The following is an 18,926-nucleotide window of genomic DNA, read 5'->3' on the forward strand; positions in this document are numbered from 1 at the left end:
TAAAATCACCTGCTGGTCCTGCCAAGGAAGCAATGGCTAGAGCAGCGGTGGGGCCACTGCGAGTGTGAGAGAGGCTCCTGCTCATGAACAGGGAGAAGGTAACCCTGCTCTGTGAACTGGTCAAACGCAGCCCTGCTGAGGAGAATGGGATGTAGGAGTGAGTGTGGATTAGGGACCCTAAGGAAAAGATGAGGGAAGGGTGGGATAAAAATGGGCCTTGAGCTCTCTCTCGCTCTCTTGCTCGCTCTCTCTCTCTCTCTCTCTCTCTCTCTCTCTCTCTCTCTCTCCAGCTCAAAGGGACAGTTGGGACAGAGGGTAAGGTCAGAGCTGCGCAGTTATACATGAGAGCCACAAACACGGGATAATCCTGTATACACTCATGTTAACATAAAGCTCAGTACGGATCATGTCAGAGGTCGCATAGTCTCCACCACCCCTTTTGCTGCCTCAGAGAACACCCCCTGGATGAATGCATTGTCTCAGTTAGCTGGTTTCTGGGGGGGGGCAGCATGAAGCACTCTTGAGGGAACCACTGAAACGAGCACAGCCTGGGCTTAAAGGGGGAGACCCAGTTCGCTTCCTCTACGCCTGTCCCTTGGGGGTAGTGAAGAAGCAGGATGAGGCTGCGGGGCGGGCGTAACCATTGCACGAAACTCCTCCCATCCTCCACTCCTGGTGCCCTGGAATAATAACTTGGGACGATGGTACGCAGCAGCCAGAGCCAGGGCCACACCTAGGCAGCTCCTCTGCAATTGGGAGGCAGTGGTCCTACCTGCCACCCCCTCCACCCACTGCAGGCAGGGCTGTCATGGTCCCAGCCACCTGCTGTCTTGGAATGGGTGTAAAAGGCTAGAGTGAACCCCGGAGCCCCAGTGGTAGGGATTCTCCCTAGGCGAGAGGCAGCAGGGTGTTATAGGTGCCTAGGCGGGTAATTTGACACAGCTAAGAACAAAGGATGCAGAAGCCAAGGAAACAAGAGATGGCCCATGTCAGCAGCCGGGCCCACAGAGGACAGAGGCCCGTCCAGAGAGAGGGAGAATCTCAGAGGGAGAATTCACCACAGGACAGAGGGGTCTGGCTCCTGAGTCTTCCAACTTGGAGGCCGTTTTAGGAGTAAAGCCATTCGTCGCCTCGCCACTCCCCACAGGACCCCGCCTTTAAAAAAAAAAAGATGAGGGGAGGGTAAAATAAAAACAGTGCCACCAGCTAGTGACCATGTCCTCAAGCACGGGGAAGGGGGTCCTATGGGAAGGCTCCTACATCCAAAACCTAGAGCAGAGGCTTGGGCGGCTGAGCTCACCCAGTCCCTTCCCCTCTGAAGCATCAAACTGCCCTTCCATTCACAGGCACAAGGGGAAACAGGGCCCAGGACGCTTTTCTTACCTGCCCGACGGCAGTGTTCCCTCAGCTCATGGTCCCAGCTCACTGCCCACAGGCCTGATCAGTGTTGGGCTGGGCTGGGCAGAAAAGAGTTGGGTGCTTACACTGGGGACAAGCTGTAGCTGAGCCCCGGGAGTCTCTGATCTTCACCATCTCATCCTGAGTTCCCCGCAGAGGAACCCCTAAGCAGCCATGGGACCCCTGGACTCTGCTACCGCATGCTGTCTTCAGAGAGCGGACACTGGGAGCCCGTGATGGCGCGGGCCCATTCCCTTTCCACTCCCCTGCGCCGTAATTAAGTGCTTTCATTTCCCTCCTTCCTCTGCACACAGGCCCAACTGAGATAAGGCATTGATCCCCCTCCCAAAGGAGGAGGGCGCCAGCGGGAGGCCTGCCGAGCTCTTTGTGGGACAAGACGGATGGCTTATTAGTAAGCGCTTAATTATGTGGCCTGAAACTTGAGGAAGTTAGAAGGCAAGTCTGAGCCCGGGGCTGCCTCTGAAGTGAACCGCTTCTTCCCGGCAGCCCAGCACGCACCCCCACCCCAGCCCAGTCTACCCCACCACGGGAGAGCAAAGACTCGGAATGCTGATGGCGAAGGATGAAGAGGACATCTCTTGTGGCCAATGAGGCTCCGGTTTACCAGGTGCAGCCAAGGACAAGGTCCAGAGACTCGAGTGTAGACACCAGCTTAACCAAGTCTAACCGTCTGAAGGCCCCAGTTTCTCTTTCTGTACAACGAGAAAGCAGACTTGTGGCCACAGGATAAAGATACATGTGTTGAAACTGTCAGATAAGGGAAAAAGTCAGAGCCCTACCCAGTTCCTCAAGGCCCATTTCCATCCTCCTCGTATGCTGGAATTCACATAAACTCTGTGGCATCGGGAGCATCATGGAACAGCTTCTCAATCATTTCAGCTGCCAAGTAGGCATGATTAGAGTCATGGGGCTATCGGAAGCTAAGATGGTCCCCAGCCCTGGTGATCACTCATCATTCTTTTTTGGAGGATAGCTTCTCGCTAAAATGAATGAATTGATTGATTGATTGATTGATTTAAAAAAAATAAATAAATCGTGGAAGCCAGTATCTGGTGTAATGCCACTTCCGTTTGAGAAGAAAACACTGCAGCCAGCACAGCACCCCACTGGTGTGAACAGCGGACCTGAGCATCCCAGGCAGCCCTGCCCTTCGCACCCAGCAGCCCTCCCAGCCAGCGCGTATCCTTGGCAACCAGCCAGGGCCCAGGGTTTCACATCGACATTTGTTGAATAAAAAATGAACACAGGAAGTTAAGGAGCAGTGCCACACGGAACACGGGGACCAGGAACTTCATCTGTCACTTCCAAGTCTTCCACCTCTCTGGGTCTTCCAGCACGCCAGGTCACCGTCCTCTCTGTCCTAGGGCTAAGGAGACTCTGCTTACAGTAGACCTCTTGGGGCAATCAGGTGTCCTAGTGGATGCAGACAGCTAGAGGCTGAGAACCCTGGGCCGCCTCCTCCATGATGCAGAGGATGGGGGTGGTCCTCAAAGGCTGGCTCTCACTGCACCCCAGGGCAAACACGAAGCAGGGCCAAGTGGAGTGACGGCATGTTCCAAAACACAGAGTTCTCCTGCTCAGAGTCTGGTTCCTCCTGAGAGGGGGCATGGGGGTAGGTTCCCTATCTCTTCTTTCTCAATGCCCGTAGTGAAAAGAAGGCCAAAAAACAGGACCCCAAATATTTAGCTGATTTGGAAGTACCCAGGCTCCAGACCTGTGAATTTTCCTTCCCAAATACAGATATGAAGAATCAAAAATGATAAGAGTTTACTGTAGGAGCTGTCAAGCCAGGTGCCATAGAGCCCCAGGGTTCCTTAAAGGCTTTTAAGTGTCACCGTGAATGGAAGTCCCCCAGACTGAGCCCCTGCCTGTCTCATTCCTTCTGGCCACACTTTATTCTAAGCACCTTTGCTTTTGTCTGTGGCATATTGTGAGTTGAGATTTGACTTCCTAAAAAGACTATATAGCTTGCAGTATCATGGGAAAGCATGGACGAGTAACCTGGGAAACCCTGTCCCATTTTTACCCTATGAACTCGGACACAACCTTTGCTCTGCCTGGGCCTCCATCTGACAGAGGATGGGCAAGGCAGCCTTTTGACAGAGAGAAGAGGGAGGGAGAGAATAATGACTGTCGGGGGCGGGGGGGGATGGCAGGAGAGGTCCCTAGCCTGGCTTTCCCCTGGGCTGGTGTACCTGAGTAGAGGGGAGACGGGAAAGAAGAGAGCCCCTTGCCCAGCCGTCTTCTGCGGCCTCAATCACAAGCCTGGGGCCGTTTTCTTCATTGCAACACTCTGGAAATATTGATACTGGCTTGCCAAACAGAGAAACAATCCTTCTCTCCTTGTGGCAGGAGGAGGACAAGGAAAATGAGCTTGCTCATTAGCAAGGCGGACCAGAGATGTCCTCATCGCTGCCCTGTTTTTTTCCAGGACAGCTGAGGGACTTGAGAAAAACACAGATGAGCAAGATCCATCTGTTTGCATTTAATTTGATACTGAAGTTCCCGGCTCTGACAATGGAGAGCTAACTGTGTTCCAGCACGCAAGACCAGGATGGGGTTGGTGGGGGAGAAATTACCGCCTGAGAGGAACAGTAATTATAAATCAAGGGCTTCCTGGGAATATCTAGGTCCCTCCACTGTTTCTTGGGTGATTAAAGTGGAGCAGATAAGCCAGGGAGGGGCGGCTGGTTTAAAGGAGTCCATGAGAACGCTGGTGCTTCTTAGCCCTCTAGGAAAAGCCCGTCTCCCATCAGTAATAGAAGACAGTGGCTATCTTTTATCAACTGCCTTCCATAAACTAAGCCACGAGCTCTGAGCATCACACACTATCTCTATAAATCTACCCAACAGCCCTGGGACAGAAAGTGTTCATGAAAGGCCCACTTTGCAGTGGTGGAAACTGAGGCTCAGAGGAGCTCAGCTGTGTGGCTCAGGGTCACAAAACTAACTCCGCTCTTGCGCCCAATTCCTTGAGTCATGCTCTCACCACTGTCTCTCTAGCCCCAAGGTCCAGAGTCTGTGGGAAGTAAGAATGATGGTCCATTGTCATTTGGTGCTCACACGGGCCAGGCATCATTTGTTCTTCTCAGCCATCTCTAAGGTAGCACTGGTGTCTCTTTTTTACAGATGACAGGAGCTGGCTAAGTCAGCTATCGCGGTCACAGAGCTCATTTAGGATGGAGCTGGGACTTAGTATCCTAATTAGCTCTGATGCTTTTCCTAAGACACCTCTGAGGGGTAGACCTGAGCTGGACCTGACTAGAACGAGACACCCATTGGCGACCCTCTTGGGTGGCAGACAGCAAGAAGTGTTTTCCATTACATACATAACAAGGAGTTACAAAACATGATACCTACCAAAAGCCAAGCATCCTCCTCAGTCTAATTCTGCCTGGGAAACCTGACTATCCTGGGGCAGGAGGAGGCCTGCCCTGGGTGTAGCCGATACAACCAGAATCTGCGGGGACAAAGACTGAGTGAATGTTTGATGCAGAGCCGAGGAGAGAAACAACTAGCCACTACTTTAGGTACTAAGCAAGGGGGCTGACTGCCTGGAGAGGCAAGAGCGCCTGTGAAGGGACCCCTAGAGACCAGAAGCTGGGAGGAAGGAGTTGCTGCCAGTCAGTCTTAGGAACCCAAAACTCAACTGAGACCCAGTTACAGAAGGGCTGTCACCCCTCCCCTCCTCCCACCCTTTCCACAGCAGCCACAGGCCCTGTCCCCAGCAACCTGTCAGCTGCTCTGGCTTACGGAAGAGTAAAAGTCAATATTGCAGCAAACTTGAAATGTGGATTCTTATCTGAGACTGCACATTATAATTTTGTAGTTGAAACCCACTTAATGCCTAGAAGTGGCCACTTAAAACAGACCTATTACCCCAGATGAGCCAATAAAGTGGAGAGATCAAATTTAGAGGACAGTTGGAGACACAGGGACATTGTCCTTTGTTTCTGTCTCTTAGATTGTAGCTCAGAGTTTCCCATTGTTTATACCTCTGTCAGTGCCAAGGCTGCGGGATGAGGTCCCAGAAGCACAAAGGGATCCTGACTCCAAATCCAGGGTGGGAGAAAGACGGGCTCCCTCCCTGCTGAGACAAATCAGGTAATCAGTCAGTGCCGCAGGCCCAGGCCAAGAGCCAGAGCGTGTCCAGAGAAGCAAGTGTATAGCCCAGCTGTGAGTTATCCACAGCATCCGGCCAGCAGCCAGGTGGCCACACATTCTGTCTCTAAGACCCGTGATCGCTGACCTGACCCAGAAGCTGAGATAAAAGGACTGTGGAATTTCTGTACAGTCTAATCGGGGCTGCCAGTTGATGTCTAAGATAGAAAGTGGCCTGACGCTTCAGTTACCCAAGACCCCCCAGAGACAGAGGGCTGCAATCTTTGGGTTCTAGGGTAGTGGCTTTTGACTGTCTCTGAGCTACACCCATGCCACCTCTCTCTACCTCCAGGTTAGGAGCTTCAGAAGTATCCCATGGCCCAACTTGAGGTCAGCTATTGAGTGTCTGTAGGTCCCAGGACAAGAGGCAGGGTTGCCAGGATCTGAAGTGTGTCTAACTCATAATATAGGTTTCCTTGCTGCTACCAGGCCCCTAGACCTCCCTCAGGCCAGAGAAGACTCATTCCCAGCCCTGAGCATCCCCTCCCAAAATATCCCACAAGCAGTCTCTTCCTAGGCATCTATGTGGGAAGGGAGGACAGCATCCAGGCAGGAGGGAACAAGAGGACAGCAGTAGAACATCCCTCAGGGCCTATAATCTTTAGGCTCTAAGATAGAGAGGGGGCAGAGATTCAAATCCCACATCTCCCCTTAAGCCCCTGGATACTATAGACAGGAATTATTCTCTAGGATGGTATAAGCTCCAGCCAGCACATGGCTTCAGTCCAGGGCTCTGCAGCATCCTAGAGGGACCCATTCACTTGTAGCTCCAAGCTCAGTTTCCCAGATTAACCATGTAGCTCAGTGGACAGCACCACCCCTCTGGGGCCAGGCTGCCTGAGTTCAACTCTCAGAACTACCACAGATGTGACGCGATGCCTTCCCCTCTCTTGTGTTTGTCTCCTCATGTGTCACACGAGCGTGATAGCACACACAACTGACAGGTGGCATTGAGGCCGGGTGAGTGATCATACATGTGGCCTATGTGCAGCTCTTCCTCTGTGTCCCCCGTCCTCACTCTCGGCTAACTCAAGCCTGGCCCGGTGTCCTAGCTCCTGGGTTCAGACAGCCGATGCGATGAGCTCGCCTTCCTCTCCCTCTCCAGGGTGAATGGGCTTGAACGCAATCTGTAATCGCCTGAAAGGCCCCTGAGGGACCCATCGGCTCCTTCTAAGGGGCATTAACTCAAATCGTAACCAGCTTTCTGTGTGCAGTGGGAAGGCCAGGCCCCCTGGGGATCCTTCCAACCATGGTGAGGAAATGCCACCTCCTTTCCCAGGCCAGGGGTGCAAATCACATGACAACTGCCTTAAACCCAGCCCAGTCCAGCCCCTGCGTGCCCAGGAGCCATTTCCTCCAACTCAGTGGCTACCCCAGACTGTGTGTGCCAGAGCAGGCGCCCTTGCACAGGGACAGCAGCTAGCCCCTTCCTGACAGGGAGAGAAGCCCTCCCTCCCGGCAAGTCCATTCGCTCTAAGTTTGATCACAGATTCTGACTCTACCCCACTTCCGCCATCCTTCCTGGATGTAGAAGTGAGGATCCCTATTGGTGTACCAGACAGGAAAGCTAGACTGGGGGTGCAGTTAGTGGGAGATTGCTTCCAGTGTGGGTTCCACTGTGGAACAGGGGGAGTGAAATAGGGGTGGGGGGAGAAGAAGATGTTGAACTAAAGGAGAAACGTGTGTGTCAACTCCACTCAGGGAGATCATGTTTAGTTTCATTTCTCTCTGTATTTCTAGTCCCAGACCACACTGGGCATTGAGTAGCCACTCGAAACCTTTCTACTGTGAAGGAAGGAAGGAAGGAGCCAGTGAATAATTGCTTCTGGGGTCAGCAGGTGACCCCCATGGCAATCGTCAGAGTTGACAGATGGTCTCTCACCCACCTCATGGCCCAGGAGACCCCCGGGCCCAGCCTATGGCCCCAAAGGTCTGAAAAGCCTGTCTAAACTGTGCTGGGGCCTCTGCGGGCTCTGCTGAGTCGGCTCAAATGAGAGAGCTGCAATAAAATCAAGACCCTGGAAGTCACAAGCTGGGAAGCATTGATGGGCGGGTCCCTGAGCCCTTCTTGTCTGAGACAGGAGCAAGAAAAGGACTTGGCCCACCACCCCCTAGGCCTGCTGCACTACCTATGAGCTTGCCCACTAGCCCCTTAGCCAGAGGTTATTAGCCCTTTGCCCAGCTCCCACGGTCAGTCTCCACCATTCTCACAGGCTCTGCCTCTTACCCCAGGCTGAGCAAGGGACCTGCCAGGCCCAAAAGGAAGTAAGCCCCTAGGAAGAGAACAAATAGAGAAAAGTAACTGAGCCCCTGCCCCGCCCCCTCCGTTACACACAGATGCAGGTTGCCACTCAAAAAGCAATCTCTCCAAACGTTTAAAAACGGCCTGCAATTTATATCTTGTGCTTGACAGAGCATCTCCAAGTCATTTCCTGGCACACAGAAGCATCAGCTCAGGAACACAGCTGCGGCTCCGCCCTCAGCTTAGGTATTCCCCCCCGTTGGGGGCGGGGCCAGGTGGGGACATCCCGCTTTGGTCTCCTCCAGCCTCAGCAGGACTCTGAGGGACACCCCAAAGACCTGAGTTTGCAAGCCCAAACCAGCACCCCCCCCCATCCTCCCCAAGCCACAGCTCCAGAAAAAAAAAAAAAGAGACACGGCTCTGTGACTCATGACTGACATTTAGGAGTAAGGCCCCACATCCCAGAAGTGATGCCTCTAATACAGTGTGGGATGCTCTCTGGAAAAGGCAGCTTGGGGGCAAAGGGACGCAGAGGAGGAGGCCTAAAAGGATGTATAGGAGTTGGCCATGTGGGAACAGGGCTGGGATTCCAAAATGAAGGCTGCAGAAGAAAACAAAAGACCCAGTAGCAGAAAGCTCCTGACGGGAGTGCTAACCAAAGGAGCAGCAGAGAAGAGAGTCAAGAGAGGCTGTCTGAGGGGACCCTGGCTCAAAGAGCCGGCTGCGCGGGTCCTTCAGTGCGCATCCACAGGACCTTCAAGCAGAAAGGACATTGACCGGGGCGGGGTACAAAGACAAACCAAGAGGCCACAGAGAAGAGAGAGGGTCCAGGGAGACCTCTGGGGGCGGGCCTTTGTTCCTACACGCCTCCTTCGGCTCCCTCCCACACCAGCCTAGGCCAAGCTCCTGCTGTCTGATTTTACTGTGGCCTCCACTGTTTCTCTGGGCCCACAACCCCCTTCCCACAAGCTCCCTGATGACTGGCTCCATCTCCCAGAGCAGCTCACCCTTAGACTGCCCTCAGACGTGAAGCCCTGCCTTCTTGTGGCCTTCAGGACCCCTCCCACCAGCAATCAGCCACTTTGGGTCCTCATTACTGTTGTACATATGTTTTCTGTGTGTTTTGTTTGAGACCACGCCTCAGTCAGTAGCCCGGACTAACCAAGAACTTGCATTTATTTCTGCTTGAGCCTCTCCAATGCTGCCATTGACAGTAGGTGCCCCAGACCCATCTTAGGTCATTATTCTTGGTGCCCTCCCCCAAGACTGTAAACTCTAGCGGAGCTGACACCTTGCTTGGGTGTCCCAGCAACAGTCCTAAGCACCTAGAAGAGTCACTGGCACATAGTAGGCACCCAACAAGTACCTGGCTATAGGCAAGCCCTTCCCACCACCGTAGTTGTGACTTTGCTCCGTGCAGAGCCTTAGCCTGCAAACTCCAGCCGCTGCCTATGTAGTTCCCGGCAATTAATCATGTTCTGTCAGGTGATACCCTTTCTGTTGTCATTGGAGGCTGCGTCTCATTCGTCTCTGTCTGGCCTCAGGGCCTGGCGCATAGTAGGTGCTCACGGGGGGGTTCCCTGTCGTTAACCCTCTTCACCTCCCCTGAGTGAGTGATGGACTGGCGGCAGACGTCGCGGAAGGCAGAAGAGACATGGACACATACGCGCACGCACAAAAACACAGAAATAACACACACAGAGACAGACACACAGAGAGACATAGATACACAGACACACAGTGAGAGAAGACACACAGAAAGAAACAGAGAAACACAGCTACACAGACAGACAGACAGACACATACACAAAAATACCAAGAGATACAGGTACACACACACACAGGTTGCCTGGGAGACGGGGGAGAGAGGCCAGAGAGGCTGGACTGAGAGCCTGAGGACTGGCAAGATCACCATACTGACCTAAGGGAAAACTCCATCCATGAGGAAGACAGCTGGCATGGTCAGGAGAAGACGGGGGTCTTGATCTCAGAAAGACCAGATTCCAGCTCAGAATCCAGCTTCTCTACTCTGGAGCCGGGTGACCTTGTGCAAGCAATTCGCCCAAGCCTCTGAACGGGGGACTGTGTTGTCCGGAGAATCAAAGGCCATTCTGAATGCCGAACAATCCTCACGTAGGGGCGTGTGTCTGTTGAATGTCAGCATGAAAAATAGTAACGGTGATAAGTGATGTCACATGTTCACAAAGTGAAAGTTCGCTTGGGGTTAATCTCTCTGCCCTCGTGTTGTTCTCAATCCTCACAACAGCTTGGCTGTAGGCACCATCATTAGCACGTCTCCAGGGTGAAGACTGGAAGATTCCGAGAGGTTAAGTGACTTGCCCAAGCCACACAGCTGACAACAGAAAGACTCAAGATTGAAATCCAGAAATTCTGGCTCCAGAGTCCACTTTCGTAAGTTTACTAATCACGAAAGCAATGCAAAACTGAAATAGACCCTCACTGCCTCAGTTTCCCTGTCCATCAAATGGGTCTAATTAACACCGGTGGCCCACGGTGAGGATGGTGGGGATGGGGAAGCAGTGCCAGGCATGAAAACATCTAACACAGAATGGGCTTCTAGTGGATGTTGGAGCTTCACATTCTTGCCTGGGGGGGGACAGCAGGCCACCAGAATGCTCTGAGCAGAAGGCCACAGGGAACTAAGCCAGCTGGTGGCTGGTATCAAGGCTGCTCATTTGGTAAATGGGATTTGGTTAGAGAGATGAACGCCGCCACTTCTGGCTAATGTGTCATGTAAATTCTAATGATAATACAGCCTGCTCACAGCACCCGCCCTGCGCCTGCCGATGCTCAATTATCTCCCCGAGGCTCTGGCAAGATCCACGCTTCGCTGGGACCCGCATCCCGGCCTGCCTTCCCCAGCCGCAAATAATGAAAACCCGCCTCGGCTGTGAGATTGCTCACTTACATTTTCTATTAATTTTTCCCTTTCAGAGGAAAAATGAGAGGAGCTGGGGAAGAGGGAGAAAGTGGGTGTGGGGCCAAGCCGCAGCCTCCGTCTCAGCCACACAGCGACTGTGGGCATGGGAAAGGCTCCAGGGTCATGCTACAGTCATCAGACCCTAAGCCAGAGGGAAATCGCCAGCCAGAGATGCCCAGAGGTCAGAACCTGGATGCTTTGGTGAGGGAAGGGGCACTGGACTAGAGGCAGATGGCAGGAGCTTACCACTGGCTCACCTGCTGTGTGTCTTGGAGCAGATCACTTCACCTCTCTGAGGCAGCCCCTGTGGGTGCAGAAGAGGGGACAGGACCAGCAGTGACACGTGCCTTTAATCCCAGCACTTGGAGGCAGAGGCAGGTGGATCTGTGAGTTCCAGGCCAGCCTGATCTACAGAGGGGGTTCCAGGACGCAGGGATGTACAGAGAAACCTGTCTTAAGAGAGGGGGCAAGATTACTAGTTGGCTCGTGCCTAGGGGTCATCCTACTCTGAATGACTGAGACTCCCCATCTCAGGAAGAGGCCGGCAGAGAGAAAGGGTTTTTCTCTGCTGTGGAGACTCAGGGTTTGTTGGATGAGCGTGCTGGAGAGGTTTATGCCAAACAGACAAAGCCAGTCATCTGAGAGGAGGAGACCTAAACTGGGAAAATCCTCCATAAGGGTATTATCTCAATTAGTACAATTAGTAATTGATGGAGGGGTGCCCAGCCCATCGTGGGTGGTGCCATCCCTGGGCTAATGGTCCTGGGTTCTACAAGAAAGCAGGCTGAGCAAGCCATGGGGAGCAAGCCAGTAAGCAGCACTCCTCCATGGCCTCTACATCAGCTCTGTCTCCAGGGTCCTGCCCTGTTTGAATTTCTGTCCTGATTTCCCTCAAGGGAAGGTGACTCCGGGTATGTAAGCCAAATAAACACTACCCCCCTCCCAAGTTGCTTTTGGCTGTGGCACTTCGTCACAGCAATAGTGGCCCCAATGAGGACAATGGGCAGGGTGGAGACGGTGGGAGGGCAGAGAGAAAGAGAATGAAATGCTTGAGGGGGGAGAAGCCCTCCCCCACTAAGTCCCACCCTGTTTCTTGAATGCATGAAGCCCACAGGCATCTTTTTTGAGGCTAGTTTCTTTGGGGCCTAGAAATGATAGAGACAGACTTAAAGCTGAAGACTGCCTTGCTCTCAGGACATATTTGCATCCCAGTGAGGGATGGAGGAAGAGCAAGACTTCCCAGAGGCTCAGCATCTAGAGAAACCCACCCCTGGAGGAGTGCTTAATCCCCCAGCTCTTTGATAGGAAGGCAGCCTGGTGGTTCTGAAACATGACACAGCCTCTGGTATACAATGGGCACTCAGTAAGTGACAGCAGGGACCTCCCCTTGGCTGAGCTAAGGATCTCAGGTGGGGACCACAAAAGAGCCTTGCAGCCTAAACACAGGAGCAGTTGCAAATCAAATCTAAAGGTGGCAGAGGCGGGGCTGGAAAAGGGCTCAGCAGTTAAGAACACTGGCAGAGGAACGGGGTTCCATTTCAAGCCTCCTTGTAGTGGTTCACAACAATCAGTAAGTCCAGGGCCAAAGGCTCTGACACCCTCTTCTGGCCTCTGCAGGCACCAAACATGGACATGGTGCACAGACAAACATGCAAGCAAAACACCCATGCACATAAAATAAAGATTCTTTGAAAAGGAAGAGTGGACTGGCGGGGAGCAGGCGGACGAAGGGATCTAGAACCACTCATTGACAGAAGAGTACCCATAGCCTGTGTCATTGTGCACACGTCTGTAGGGAGGGGTGGGGAAGGATACAACGCACACGGAGTGGATGTGAACTTGGACTTAAAACTCTATCTTCTCAAACTGTGTCACGGTCCCGAGTGGGGTCACGTAACTGAATGTGGAGGTTACAAAAAAAAAAAAATCTGGCAACGGTAAAAGTTGTCTGAACACACAATGGCCAAGAGTCAATTCAAAATCAAAAGTGTGGTGAACCTGAGGAGTTTCTGTCGGTGATGGACCATGCTGCCCTGCGTGACCTCGCCACAGCCTTGGTTCTATCACACAGCATGGGTGTCAGCTCCGTGCGTGCGCCATCTTAGCTCAGAGCAGCAGCTCACTGCCTGCAAAGCCCAGGTTCGAGACTACTGTATGCACCGAAATGCAGCTCCATGCAGTTTCCTGTTCCTGTTGAAACAGAATGCTTTAATTACAGAAACGGAACCTCTCCCTGTGTCCCCACCACCATCCTTCAGTGTGTAAGGATCAAATCCATGTATCTTTGAATTGTGTTGTGCTCGATTGTTTGATTTTTAAAAATTGCTCTTTGAGTTGCTGACTTGAGTTTCACGAAAACTCATTAAATGAATTCTGGCTTGGGATTAGGACAGAATTTCCAACAGTTTCTGAAATGGTCCTAAACACACGTCTGCTGTTTTGTTCTGTGTGTTTATGTAAAGTGGCGTTCTCAGCATTGATTGCAAAACCAAAATATCGATCAACTCTGAAAAACACGAAGATGCTCCATATTCCACAGTACCAAAAACTCAGCCAAGACTCCAGGTTTAGTTCTTTCTGTTTCTGACGGGGTCTCAGGTAACACAGGCTGACCTTGGACTCCTTATGTAAAGAAGCAGGTCTTGAAATCCTGATTTTTTTATTTCCTGCCTCCATCTCCCAAGTGTTAGGATTAAAACAAACTTTACTAACATTAACAAGCTGGGGAGTATAGCTCAGTTAGTAGAGTGTTCGCTTTGTATGCAGGAAGCCCTGGGTTCGAGCCCCAGCATGGCATACAGCTTGGCTTTATAATGATGCACGCTCGCTCGCTCGCTCGTGGGAGGAGGCCAGAGGGTCAGAAGCTCAAGGTCACCTTTAACTACAAAGCAAGGTGTTTGAGCTTTATAGACAAATTAAATATAGGTCAAAGAAGATTCCCTACACTTCCACTTCTCACACAGTAACTACTTCTGCCCAGATGTCCTTCGAGACATCAAACCTAAATTCTTTGAGCTGTCTACGGCCGTACCACCTCAACACTCCGCGTTTCATCTAAATCCCTCAAGCGATAAAGCGCCCTGTTTTGTGCAGTCTCCAAATGAGAGACAAGAAGCTGGCAAGGCTTTAGCTGATGCACTGGCTAGCATTGCCCTCTAGTGTCCCAGGAGCTGCCCCCATCCCATCAGAGCGAGGAGGAAGGGGATGGGTCTGGCCCCGTCCCATTTTGGGGAGAGCACCCACCTCCAAGGACGCATTTTCCTGGCAGGATTGCCATCACCCCTTCAGCTCCCAGGACGCGTGGGAGGCCTTCAGGCCCAACATATGTGGGATCTTCTAAAACAGGGATAGGAAAGGAAGAAAAATAAAATCTGTTCCCCCAGGTCTGTTGTCTCAACAAGCAGCGGCCTCCAGAAACGCTTCAGCAAGAGGCTGTGGAGGCCAAGATCGAAGGCGGAACCCCAGCACATGGAGAGGAAAACTGAGCCCAGCTAAGGAGAGAAAGCTGACCTGGATCACCCTGCACAGTGGGTCAGGGTCAAAGCCAGAACTAGACTGTAAAATCCCCAGACTGGAATGTGAGAAGGGGAGGTATACCTACTGGAAGCCGAGAGAGGAGGGAAAACAGGGCCCCGGAGGCTGGGGTAGGCGAAGACGAGGGCCTGAGGGCTGTCCCAGGTTGGCAGGCCCAGCAGTGGTCCTGGTCTCTGGGTCACGTGAGGGTGACAGAAAAGTGGGCATGATTGACAATGTTGACTTTCTAATTTCCATGCTTCCTACAGCTGGATGGTGACATGTGACCAGTTCTGGCCAATGACTGCAAATCCCAGGCCAGCACACAGAACTACCAACACAATGTCCTGAGCTCTCTTCCTCCTCCCAACAACCAGTAAATCCAAGATGGCAGCTGTGCCACCAGCTAGGGTTGGAGTGACTGAGGTGAGCAGAACTGTTGCTAACCTTGGCTGTCTGTGTTGTCCTCAACCAAAGAGACTTGAGGGCACTTGTTACAGTACAGCACAACCCATCTGCCCTGACAAAGGAAATGGGCACACAGGGACCAGCCAGTCCTGGACCCAATCCCAGCCACTCTCAGAGTGGCCTGGGCAAGGTTTTCCCCTCCTGACCTCTTTTTCATAAAAGAGATGACCTGGGATTGGAAAGATAGCCAAGCATATGCAGCTCTTGAAAAGAAAAAGACTTGAATTTGGTTTCTAGCACTCCCATCAGGTAGCTTACAACCACCTATTACTCCCTCTTCTGGCCTCTGAGGGTACTGCAGGCATACATACAACCCCACACTGAGAGACACACACACACACACACACAATTTAAAAATAAAAATGGAATCTTTTTTTTAAGGGAGAGAGAAGACACCTGTGTGGGATTCCTTCCCTTTCCCAGAATTCCAGAACTCTACTTTTTTTGGGGGGTGGGGGTTGTTTTGTTTTGTTTTGTTTGTTTTTCGAGACAGGTTTCTCTGAAGCATTGGAGTCTGTCCTGGAACTAGCTCTTGTAGACCAGGCTGGCCTCAAACTCACAGAGATCTGCCTGCCTCTGCCTCCCGAGTACTGGGATTAAAGGTGTGTGCCACCACTGCCCAGCCAGAACTCTACTTTTGTATTAGACATTTTCCATCACCAAGATGACATGGGATCTTGAGGAAGTGGGGACACGCAGCACATTCTGGGGTTCCCAGATAAATGACTCTTAAGATGACATGCTCTCCTATTAAGACAGAATGCTCTTCCTTCAGGGTATCTACCTACCAGAGTCACCTAGGGAAGACAGCATGACTCACGGATCCAGGCTCCAGGAATCTGTTGCCAGGTCTGGAAACCTTCATCCCGAGAACCTAAGCTGGGTCCCCTAGAAGCAGCAAGGAAGAGGCTGGGTGGGGTCCGCCAAACTTCTTTTCAGGGGAAGTTCATATCCTGGGATGCTGCTCCTGAGGGTGACCTCCTTCTCAGGCAAGGCTACCTTGGAGATAAAAGCAGAACAGGGTTCTCAATAATGCATTTCCAACCCTACAGGCTCCCAGCCTGCCCTTGAGGAGGAATCCAGGTCTCTCCCTGACTCCACCCACCCCCACTCCCAGTCCTCCCAACCCCGCCACAGAGCCAAGGGGAGAAAGACACCAAGGGGTGAATTTGTGATTTAAAACCAGTCTCTGCTCACTGCTTTGACTGTTCTTGCAGGGGGAAAGGTTCTGGCTTGTGAATACACGTGCATGTGATTAAGTGTGTGCAGGCAGTGTGGGCCTCTGAGTGTGAGTCTGTGCTTACATGTATGTGTATGGGGGGACTGAGTATGCATATATGGGTGTGCTCAATGAAGCTCTTGGCCCTGTGTGTGTGCGTGTGTGTATGTGTGTGTGTGTTTACACATATTCACATGTTCTTTAGTATGGAAATACCTCTGGTTAAACTACCTCTACTCCTTTGGGTTTATTAAACCAAGAATTGCTTCCTTAGGAACTGGAGAGGTGATTCGGTTGATAAGGTACTTTCAGATTCCAGAGCCTACATCAAGAGCCAGACTCTGCACACCCATCCCAGTGCTGGAGAGCTACTAAACAGACGACTGTGAGGCTTGCTGCTCAGCTGTCCTAGTCAACTCAGTGGGCTCCAGGCTCCACTACAGACCCCATCTCAAAAAGTTAGGTGACGAAAACACCGGCTACCAACTCCTGGCCTCTGGAGGTAGAAGTTTCTGTTCCATAAGCCACTTCCAAGTAACCACACTCAGGCTTAATGATAATTATAAATGGTCAGCCAATAGCTCAGACTTATTACTAGCTAATTCTTGCATTTAAATTAACCCACATTTCCTATCTCCACTTTGCCATACGGTTTGGTACCTCAGCACAGCATGCCCTCCTTGCTTCTCTCTGCCTCTCCGTATAAACTCCTCCAGCTCCACCCTTCTTCCTCCCAGAATTCTCCGTTTGGCTCTCCTGCCTGACCGTATCCTGTTCAGCCATTGGCCAGTCAGCTTCTTTATTAAACCAATCACAGTGACATATATTCACACAGTGTAAAAGAATATTCCCTAAGCTATTAACTCCTGGCTTCCACTGTCGTATACGTGCACAGACACATGAGTATATGCCAGAGAGAGAGATACTTAATGTGGTAGTACACCTGTCATCCCAGCACTTGTAAGTGAAGGCAAGGAGAACCAGGAGTTCAATGCCAGCCTCAGCTACACAGCAAGTTTCAAGCCTGTCTGAGCTATGAGAGACCCTGTCTCAAACAAAGTCAAGTGCAAAAGTCCTGAGAAGTAATAGAAAAATAATGTTCACCTCCCTCTGACCAGCATTTTATTTCTTCTCAGAGCATAGAAGCTGTTTGCCTTTTTAAGATCCTTTCACGCAGGTAGAGCCTTGCCATGGCTTATGTGACTCCCGACTGCAGCAGGCTCATCTTTCTTGGGTAAACTAATTCCACATCACCCACAATTCCCAATTTCAATTTCTCGGAAGTGGAACAAGAACTTAAAGACTCTTGAAACGTGATATGAGAGTCATATCTTCTAGGTTTTTACAATTTTGTCCCCCATCTTATCTCACAGTTGCTTTTCCACCCCAAATTTGACAGCAATCTTTGTTTTTAGCGATTCACCTTTATAGAACCCTCCTGAAGATTTCAATTTCGTGTTATAGAGACAACTTCGGGTGTGTTCACAATATTTTGGTTTACTTATTTAATTGAATTACACAATTTCAGCATAAATGAGACTGGAAACAAATGCAGCCTACTAGACACCCAGGGACCTAAATGCTCGCAGAGAGTAGCTTCAAAATGGCAAGATGGGGAGGCAGCAGGCTGTGGTGATGAGGGCAGAAAACTTCAGTCAGGCCACCACAGGGGAGACACCTTCTCTCCTGTTGGAGAGAGAGAACATGCGTGTGTGTGTGTGTGTGTGTGTGTGTGTGTGTGTGTGTGTGTGTGCATGTGTGTGCACTGAGTGGGAAGCTGTGCCCAGTACTTACATGTGCACATATAAGTTTCATGCATCCCCGACCCCTGGGGATGATGGATTATCTTCCCAATTATATCCATCAATGGCAGGGGAAGGTGACATTGTTGCTGGTGTGCCCTGTGTCCCTGGCAACCAGATAAAGTTGGGGCAGGGCAGAGGTAGCTCATCCTGCCCTGGATGTCCGTTCTCTCCTGTCTTTGTACTTTCACGCTGGCCTGTGAGAGCAGAGACCTCTTCTTCCCCAAATCACACATGCAGGAAGGGACCCTCTGAGAAGTGGGGTCTTCTCATCTAGAAAGGTGGCATTAGGCTGTAAGGGCAGCCTCTCAGGTCCAGCCCTTACCCAGACCCTGGCAAAAGTAAAGTAACCCCTGATTTCCTGTGCATGGCCTTGTCCCTCCCCCTCTCACCAGCCTGCTCCTGTGGACTTCTCTGGAGCTGGTACTGGGGACAACCCCTGGCTGGAGGGAGGTGAGAAGGTTGGGAAAAGCGGGGTTCAGGTTGAACCCACCACTAACCAACCCAGCGTTCATCTTACCACACTCTCTGGAGACTTTCAAGCCACCTTCATCTAAGCAGGTCCCACTGTCCCTTAAAAGGGGTAAGAGGCGGGGGGGGGAGGGGGCCTTGTCCTAAGTCACAGTGAGTAGCCAAGCTTGGTCCCGCACATATGTCTCTATTGTCCTCTCTTCATGCCTCCCCTCTGTCTCAGTACTTAGTAAGTGCTGGACAAAATGCATTGTACTCTCCAGTGTTTCCAGATAATGTCAAATTTACTTTTTATATATTTTAGTATATATTTCAATACTGCATCGAACATATTAAGTTCCACTAGGCACTTGGTACTCAAATTTAACTAGATGTCCTAGACTGTTCTCAGCTAAAACTGAGTCCTCTCTTGGGTACACACCTAAGCTTCCTGGGGATGTAGAGGACTGGGGTGTCACCCACACTCACCTTGCCATGAGGGAGGCAAGAGGCATTGACTTCGGACTGTCCTGGATCCGAGTCTTGCTATTTAGTTCATGACCTTGGCCAAGTCCCTCACTTGCCTTTGGGTCCCCATTTCTTCACTGAGGGAACCCACTGGGGTTATATAAAACAGTCCACTTAGAATGTGTATCCAGTAGACTAGGGCCGTTTTATTATTGTTATTATTATTATTACTATTAACATTAT

This window comes from Microtus pennsylvanicus, chromosome 13, assembly GCF_037038515.1.
Source record: "Microtus pennsylvanicus isolate mMicPen1 chromosome 13, mMicPen1.hap1, whole genome shotgun sequence".
NCBI classification, from domain to species: Eukaryota; Metazoa; Chordata; class Mammalia; order Rodentia; family Cricetidae; genus Microtus; species Microtus pennsylvanicus.